The 8,955-nt window shown below is 42.2% G+C and overlaps 1 protein-coding gene across 1 annotated transcript in view; it reads left to right on the plus strand.

Moving 5' to 3' along the window:
• Positions 1-8,955, plus strand: part of GPR149 (G protein-coupled receptor 149) — a 132,050-nt gene that overhangs the window by 65,378 nt on the left and 57,717 nt on the right. The window contains exon 3 of the mRNA XM_019619238.2: positions 3,378-3,464. The gene's annotated coding sequence lies outside the window, so the exon portion shown is untranslated. The remainder of the gene's footprint in view (positions 1-3,377; positions 3,465-8,955) is intronic.

Here is an 8,955-nt window from a genome sequence, read left to right on the forward strand (position 1 = left end):
GTCACATGCTGGGTGGATGGGGGAAGAGCGGTAGATGTAATCTACCTTGATTTTAGAAAGGCGTTTGATACTGTCTCCCACGACATCCTTATAACAAAGCTGAGGAAGTGTGGGATAGACGAGTGGACAGTGAGGTGGGTTGAGAACTGGCTGACTGGCAGAGCGCAGAGAGTCGTCGTTGGTGGTGCAGAGTCTGGCTGGAGACCTGTAACCAGTGGTGTCCCCCAGGGGTCTGTGCTGGGTCCGGTCTTGTTCAACATCTTCATCAGTGACCTTGATGAGGGGATAGTGGCCACCCTCAGCAAGTTTGCTGATGATACGAAGTTGGGAGGATTGGCTGACACGCCTGAAGGCTGTGCTGCCATTCAGCGAGACCTGGACAGGCTGGAGAGCTGGGCAGAAAGAAACCGGATGAGGTTCAACAAAAGCAAGTGTAGAGTCTTACACCTAGGGAGGAATAATTGCATGCACCAATACAGGCTGGGGGATGAGCTGCTGAAGAGGAGCTCTGCAGAGAGGGACCTGGGCGTCCTGGTGGACGACAGGTTGGCCATGAGCCAGCAGTGTGCCCTCGTGGCCAAGAGGCCAAAAATGGCATTCTGGGGTGCATTAAGAAGAGCGTGTCCAGCAGGTCGAGGGAGGTGATCCTCCCCCTCTACTCTGCCCTGGTAAGGCCTCATCTGGAGTACTGTGTCCAGTTCTGGGCTCCCCAGTACAAAAAAGACAGGGATCTCTTGGAAAGAGTCCAGTGGAGGGCCACAAAGATGGTGAAGGGCCTGGAGCATCTGCCCTATGAAGAAAGGCTAAGTGAACTGGGTCTGTTTAGCCTTGAGAAAAGATGACTGAGAGGGGACCTGATCCAGGTTTATAAATATCTGAGGTGTGGCGGCCATAGTGGTGAGGCCAGTCTCTTTTCAGTGGTACGTGGAGACAGGACGAGGGGAAACGGACATCAGCTGCAGCACAGGAAGTTTCGCACGAATGTGCGTAAGAACTTCTTCACGGTGAGGTGACGGAGCACTGGAACAGGCTGCCCAGGAGGTTGTGGAGTCTCCTTCTCTGGAGATATTCAAGTCTCGCCTGGACGCCTACCTGTGCGACCTGGTGTAGGGAACTGCTTTGGCAGGGGTTGGTCTCGATGATCTCTAGAGGTCCCTTCCAACCCTACAATTCTGTGATTCTGTGTAATTGTTTCTATTCAGACAATCTGCAGCCATCTTCTCTTCTTATTGACATTACCTATCTTTTCCTTTGGTGACTCCAGCTGTATCCCTTGATCGTGGCACAAGTGTAAATGCTACCTCTCAGATACAAGCATTGCAGTATCGTGCTTAGAATCCTGCCCATTTTGGTACCACCTTTTCCATCCTTTCCACAAGGCAGAGCTATCCTCAGTCCCTCCCTGAGCACTGCTGCTTGGAAAATCCTTTTATGCCTGGACTCTTGTGTTTGCAAAGAGAAGGACAACAGCAAGGAAGGAGAGAGCAGGAAGTTTGGAAAGTCCATCTGAGAATAATAAGAGCAAGAGTGACATGAAACTAAACAAAGGTTCTTTAGCCAAACAATATCCTCCTGTTCTTGCTTCTTTAACTAGGAAAAGCCACCTTCTTTAGAGAAGAGGACCAACCAGGCTGTTTGTTGTTCTGGAGAGGAAAGATGTGAATTTAAGATAAGTTTAGATAGTGCAAAGATTTTTCAGTGCTGAAAAATATTTTTAATGTGGCTGTGTCTTAAGCTTTGCAGCCATGGAACTTTTGGAGAGAGGTTTACACAGGGAGTGACATTCCTGCTGCCCAACTGTTCTTGTATTGTTCTGCAGTACTGCAGAAGGGATGTGGAGGAATCTCTGGGGAGCAGCTGTATTGTCCTTTGGTTGTTGCTTTATGGAAAGTTAGATCCTCTCCATTTCTAACATTTTAATGAAAATGAATATTTTTGTAACATCTGTATCGTAAATAAAATAAGCACTTACATGCCAAATGTCACAGTGCTCTTACTGATAGCCTTAAGCAGGCATTGCTTGTTCACTTTTTGCAGTGCTGTTTCTCTGCATAGCATTCTGCAAAATCTTTGCAGAAGGAATGAAAAATAAGGAATGAAAAATAAATTCCTCATTTGGTTTTTAATGCAAAACAAATGCTTTCTAATTTTCTGTAGGAAAGTCTTTATGTAAATAGATGCAAATGTTGAACTGCTACCACACAACACAGGGGAGACATATAACTCTAATTCTGTGGTTGTTCATTATTTAGAAAAAGTATAAAAAAGGGAAGAAATCTTAAATACAGAAGCCTGGTGGGCTGCCATGTTGCTGTGAAGTTGGACATTGCATGGAAACATCAGTTCATCTGAAAGTTCACAGAGCTGCAATTCTGCAAGTTAAGGTGAAGAGCTCCCTGCAGCAGACAGTGCAAGGCACAGCACAGACTTCTGCCTCCTCTTTTAAATGAAGTGTCTGTATCACCGAGTTTTGTCTGTGTACAGTTACGGGCAAGATGTCCACCAGTTTGTAATGAAAATAACCGTGGCTAGTAAAACTTGATAAGATAACTGTATTACTGGTAAAATTGTTTTTCCCTAAATAGGATCTAGATGGCTCCAGAAATCAAAATTCTGGAACGTTATGAAGTAATACAGAAGTGAAAGGCGTCTGTACTCTTTCTTTAATCCAGTAACCCAATTAGGATTGACATATACAAATGACCCATTTGTACTGAAGACTATAATTCAATTCCCTTTCTTTTGAACTCTGTATTATTTTATTCATTATATTCTGTATTTATATGCCAGAGTACTACAAGATTAACCGTAGAAGAAAAATAACAGAATCAGTACTGATGTCCTGGTGAAATAATGGTAGTGGAGATGCAGATTCTGTCATCGAGCATGTAATTGCAATGGACAGCTCGATGAACTCAAGGCATCGGACGTCTTGGAACAGTCACAGCAAGATTCTACTTTCTTCCAGAATCATTCCATTCCTTTTTCCCAGAAGAAAGAAGGTGCAGCAGGAAAGAGTGAAAAAACTTTTCAGGAACTGTGTTTATATTTCTAGTAAATAAGGAGATTGTCATAGAGTGTTGGAAGACACATTTCTGCCTGATTTTCATGTTATTGATGAAACTGGAATCATTATTTAGTTACATTTCCAAACACCATTTTAAGGAATGGGCCAGATTTCCTGTTACCAAGCTATTTTTATACCTCATCAAATGGAGTTCTAAGTGGGCGCAAATTACCTCTGTAGCTTAGCAGATGTGAACATGCATCCCATTATTAGAAACATTTAAAAGAAGAGTTGATGGAGAAGAGCTCACATTAGCAGAGCTCACTGCAAAATTTATTATTCCCAAAGTTATACTTCTTTTTTCTTCTAGCAAGCAGTGGATTGAATTTGATGCTAGAGAAAGACTGATTTTGCAGCATAGGAGACTAGAATTCTGCTTACAAAGTGAACGTCTTTGGTGAGTGTTTCATAATTCAGTCACTGTGCCTCTGTTTGAACTGTGATACTGTGCAATCTGTGCTCACAGACATTAGGTCTTTTTTTAGCTGTCATTCACACTTTGCTTAAACGGGCTAATATCAAAATCAGCTGAATTTCTTTTTTTTTTAGAAAAATGGAGTAACCTTTACTTCCATACACAAAATTCTTGAGCATCCACTGAATCTGTGAGCTAGGATCATGCCTGTAACATTGGCATTTAGCTTTGTCAACATTGGCTGCCTCGATATCGCCAGCTATCTTTCATCTGGTCTTAAAACAGCTGTTAAAAGGGCAGTGATTTCAGGCAAGTAGTGATGAGCTTTAATTAAAAATAAAGTCAAGTCATCGGTTTCCAACTCCATGTTCATTCTCCTACACTCCAGCTCCCACATACACGTTCTTGAAGAAATGTCTGTTTGCAGTAGAAGTAGTTTGCAGCAGTGTAGAATATTTAATCTAAGACAGTACTCACTTGGGCCACACGTAAATGGGTCGGATTGCAGCTTGAGATGCCTCCCAACTTGTACCCCTGTGCAGAGACATTCACAGTGTGGATAGCTGCTGCTGGAGCTGTCTGCACTCGTTTTTTGGCACTCATTCCTGCGAGGCTGCCAGGTGCAGAAAGAAGTACACGGTGTAACTCTGACCTTGTCTGTGTAACAGTAAGCCAGAGGATTTCCTTTTAAGTCACTGTCTGAAAGGGACTTAGAAGAGCATGTTAGAGTGTAAGTTTGCATGTTTGTAGATGGGGTAGACCTTGGGGTACTTGGCTGAATTTCCACCAGTAAACTCTGCAAGATATGATACCTGGTAGTGTAGTCCCAGCTGCAGCTCAGGTTAGCTAGACTCGTGTCTGTCCCTGTTTGAAGCTGATCAAACTGTGAGAGAGCAGAAAACAGTTACCATCGATGTTTTTCCTTCCTTTGTAAATTGTCAGTTCAAAATGTAGTGATGTTGACAAGCAGTGCTCCTAGTCTCTATGTGAAAATAACCTTAGGTAGTTGAATAATTCACAAGTGGATCAAGGCCAAAGAGCTTTCTTGTCTTCCCTATCACCTGTATGGAAATGCATATCCAGCTGTCCCAAGTTAATCCCTCTTAGAAATTTTCCCATTAGATAATGGCAGTGGACATTAATAAGGAATAGATGCAGTGCTTTAGAAGTATTGCATTCAGTTTGCACGCTGCTGTGTTAACCTCAGCATCATTTTGAGATGCAGTTTACCCATCTACCAAACCTATCTGTTCCTATCAAATGGGAACTAATTACGCCTGGAAGTTTTTCTAGCCAGAAATGGAGGAGCTGTAATGTAGAATTACAGATAATCAGGAATGTTGTTGCACATGGAAGTTGCGTATTTAAGGTTGCAACACATTAATTGGCTTACCTGTAGGTTTACAGGGCAGTGGCAGTCAGAAGAAATTCCTGGCTAAGAAAGCTGTCTGGAACCTGAAGATATTTTCCTCAGACAAGCTGGTGTTACATGCGGTCTTGAAAGACAGAGTTCTGAAAATGAAGCTGTTTCTTGTAACGTATTAATAGAAGTGCTGTTTTCAAACAGATCTTCCAGAACTATCAGATAAGAGATTAAGAGAAATGTAATAGAGGGTATTTGTGTGATTCCAGCTCATTCAAGCATAAGTGGATACGTTTTAGAGCTTGGTATGGCCAGCACAGAGAACAGCTGTGATCTGGGCAGAATGTCATAGTTCTCAGATGGTTTTGCAGTTCACGCTGAATGTGGAGATGCTGTACCTACAGAGCTGATATTACTGTGTTAAAGACAGGGGAGTGCTCCTTGTGTAAGCTGCAGGCCGTGCAGTTTTCGTACTTGGTTACTGGAAGATGAGTAGCCCTTACTTGATTGAATCAGTCATAGGAACTTCCACTGAACACACTGAAGATTATGTTGTTTTGAACTCAGGAAGTGAACTCAGAGACACCACTTCTGCATTTCACGTCTCCAGAGATTCCATTAGCCAGGCCCTGAAGTTTCTATTCAGTCCTTACTCACTTCTGATTCAGTCAAACTCCCACAGAATTTGGGAAATAAATGAGTGATACCCTGTCATAAAAATTACTCAAGATACAACGTGTCTGTGTGCTGCTGTTATGGATGTGTTCAACCCATGTTGTACAAGCCCATGACACTCTTGAGACACCGGGAAACAGTGTGAGGGTATCTCAGGGAATCCTGATCACTGAGCTTATGGCACTTCTTCTCTGAAACAACTGTGGGTTGAAACTCAAACAAAAGACATGTAAAAATCTGGCTTGGAAGACATCAAAAAGAGAATGGAACGTTAATTTCAGTAAGTACAGAAAGTGTCTATGGAAAAGAGAAAACTATACCAGGTGATTGTCGGAGTCTCCTGTGAGTACCTATATGGGCAGTGGGAATTAATGTGAGGAGGTGAAGGAAACCATCAGCTAGAACATCAGAAAGCCCCCATTGGCAGTGGTGGTGTCAGTCTAGCAGGGCATCTCATCATCCACATGCAACAACCATCTCTGCTTCCTCTCTTGTCGCTTAGCAGTGTTAGGATTTAGTTCTGGAAGACCCTGTAGGGAGTAGCAGCAGTTAGGAAGCAGAGATCTAGCTGAATCCCTGTGAGTGTTATCATCTGTGCAGGCAGATCATGACGTAAGATGTCTAACTTGAGACGGTTGGTGACATGGTGCACTTCTGTCTCTTCGCTTATTTTCCATTGCAGCCACCAACCATCTTTCCTCTCCCCTGGCAGTCTCTCAGCAGTGCTCCATGTCAGTGTTCACTTTTTTTCCACTTCCGCACTCCCATTTGCTGACTCCTGCTGACTTCATATTCTTTCACATACACTTTGGCATTAAATGCCATTTTAGATCACTATGTAAAGAAAGAAATATCAGTATTTGTAATCAAATTTGTAATTTGTTTGCTCTTTCTTTCTGCCAATTTTACCTCTATTCATCTCTGAAAGACTGTGGGCAATTTAAGGATATGTTAGTAGTAGCAGTAACTGGGACTATTGGAGGGAATAAGGAGAGGTTTTTCATTGCCATTCTGACAAGGTTTGATTTTTTTTCTTCTTTTTTTGAGGCAGCAGTGTGGACCTTTGTGTGGGTGAAATGCTGGAGAATATACAAGAGCATCACTATTTGAATCCGTGTTACAAATAAAGTTAGTCCTTACAAAACTTACTTTCTGTAACTTTCACAATAACTTAATTCAGTTTAGCAGCTTCTGAAATTCCTTCCACTTTTGCTTTTTGCTGCGTTTGGCAGAGGTGAATGTGTTTGCTCCTGAAGAGACCCCAAGTATGCAGTGAGAAAAGAGCAGGGACATATTTACTATATGTTGTGAGATGAAGAGAGAGGTAGAGAGCAGCCATTCTTCTGGACATGTCCACCTTATGTCTGTATTGATTTCCCTGTGGAAATGCACCAGAGCTGTTATTTGCAGGACTGCCTCTCTTAGGTCGATGCAATACAGAGCGTGGCCGTGCTGATCATGAGCTGTCTGCAGCCTTTGCACTGCAGTCCTGCTTACTCTGACAAGAATGGGAATGGATTTTGTTTATGTATTTTTTCCATAAGTGTCACTTCCCTCGTTTATCTTTTCCCCTCATTTTGTGGCAGCATAGCATTAAGTTGCAGTGGATTAAAGGGAAGTAGTAAAATAAGCTGGCTCCTGCTTTTTCTAGATGTGCAGCGTTGTCTCCCACACATTCAGTCCTGTTGCTGCTTTCAGCTCCAGCTGCTTCCATCTGTATGTAGTGATGCTATTCTGTGCAGTGCTACCTTTCCTGCAACTGCAAATTTTGGTACAATAAAATCCTAACTGAGAAACAAATAAGGGAAAGGATTTGGGGCAAGTGAGCGGGGAGAGTTTAAATTATCAGAAAACTCTTGAAAGCTCTCAGAAACTGCCTTTTTTACAGAAAACCCAACAAGTACTTTGAAAGAAACACTGCAGACCTCCCAGAAATGCCTGTGGACTACTGATGGTCTTCAAAGAATTTAGGTGGCATTATGGAGCACGCATTAATCACTGCAGATAAGGGAAGAAGTATTAGCTTAGAATCTGTGGGGATGTTATAGCTGGTATTTTTTCATACATAATAACCTTGTTTCTCTTAGAGCATTTCATGTATTTGGTATTTAAATTAGACTTAATTTAGTAATCTAGCTTAGTGTATCGTCTGAAACCAGAGATGCAGAATCTTTAAGTGTTTATCACCCTTTTCAGTCTCTTCAAGACTGAACTCCTCCTCGTCAGTGTTTAAGCAATTCTTTTATGGCTAAGTTAAAGCACATGTGGAAATTTCCAAACGTTTTATTTGAAACAATTACTGATTTCCATAGCAGAGTATAAAAAAAAACAGCACAGTGGCCTAAATGTAAATGAGGGACCCTAAGATTCCTCTTTAAACACAACAAACACACGGGATCACTAAGAAAGCCTGTGTAAGCTCATGAAGTTCATATTAGACAAGAAAAATGCTGACTGAATTGCAGTGGTAAATATTTCATCTTTTTAGAGGTCGGGGATGTTTTAAATTGAAGAGTGTTTTGTCTTCTCATTTAGCCCATTTCTTTATTGCTGTTTGTGCTAAATTCTTTCTGACATCCTAAGAAAGCATCCACTATTATGGAATAGAGGACCTAACAGTGGCCGTTGTGACAGAGTATAGGAATATCCAGATTTCTTCCTGAAGGAAAAAGCGTTTAATTCTGTTTACTGATGTGAGAACAAGTCCTCTCAGTGGTGGCGTTCTGAAATCTCCTCGAGCACAAAGGCTGCTCAGCAGGCAGAAGCGTGATGGCCTGCATGAACTACAGCTGGTGTTGAGCAGTGAGCACATGGAGGTGAGGTGGCTATCGGCAGTTACTGTGTAGTCATGGAAGGGTTGGGAAAAGCTCTGCTCTGTTCAAGGTGATGTTGAGAGGCAAAATTTTCCAACTACCCTTAATGTTCACATTCAGTCATGTCTTAACTTTGCAGTTTGCAACTGACAGTTCAGTTAGGAAGAATGTTAATGTGACAGCATGTCCTCTTCTGCTGAGGAAAGGGAGATGACTTCAGGCAAACAGCTGTTAAATATTTTGATAGCAGTCAAGTTGGTAGATGTAAGGTCTCAGACCTGACTCCATCATAGAGCAAAAACTTGAGGGCAGGCAAGCCAAAAACCGTCCATTTTTAGGTAACATTTCTTTGCTGTTATGATTTTATGCTTAACACTTGTTGTTTGCTGCCTCCAACAACTTCAACATGAAAAAATGAAGGTTATAAGAGCAGGGATTGTGACTCCTGTTCCTTCCTGGATGAACCTGATGAGTTCATTCTGCCCCCCAGAGGGGTTTCTTTATAGTCCACAACTAGTTGAAGGTGTGTGTAAAAGCTCTCGTTCCCCATACTTACCATTCTCATGAGAAGTTCAGCTCAGGCTTAATGTTTACGCCTGTAGCATGGAAAGTTTCTTAAAAA

This window comes from Meleagris gallopavo, chromosome 11 (assembly GCF_000146605.3).
Source record: "Meleagris gallopavo isolate NT-WF06-2002-E0010 breed Aviagen turkey brand Nicholas breeding stock chromosome 11, Turkey_5.1, whole genome shotgun sequence".
NCBI classification, from domain to species: Eukaryota; Metazoa; Chordata; class Aves; order Galliformes; family Phasianidae; genus Meleagris; species Meleagris gallopavo.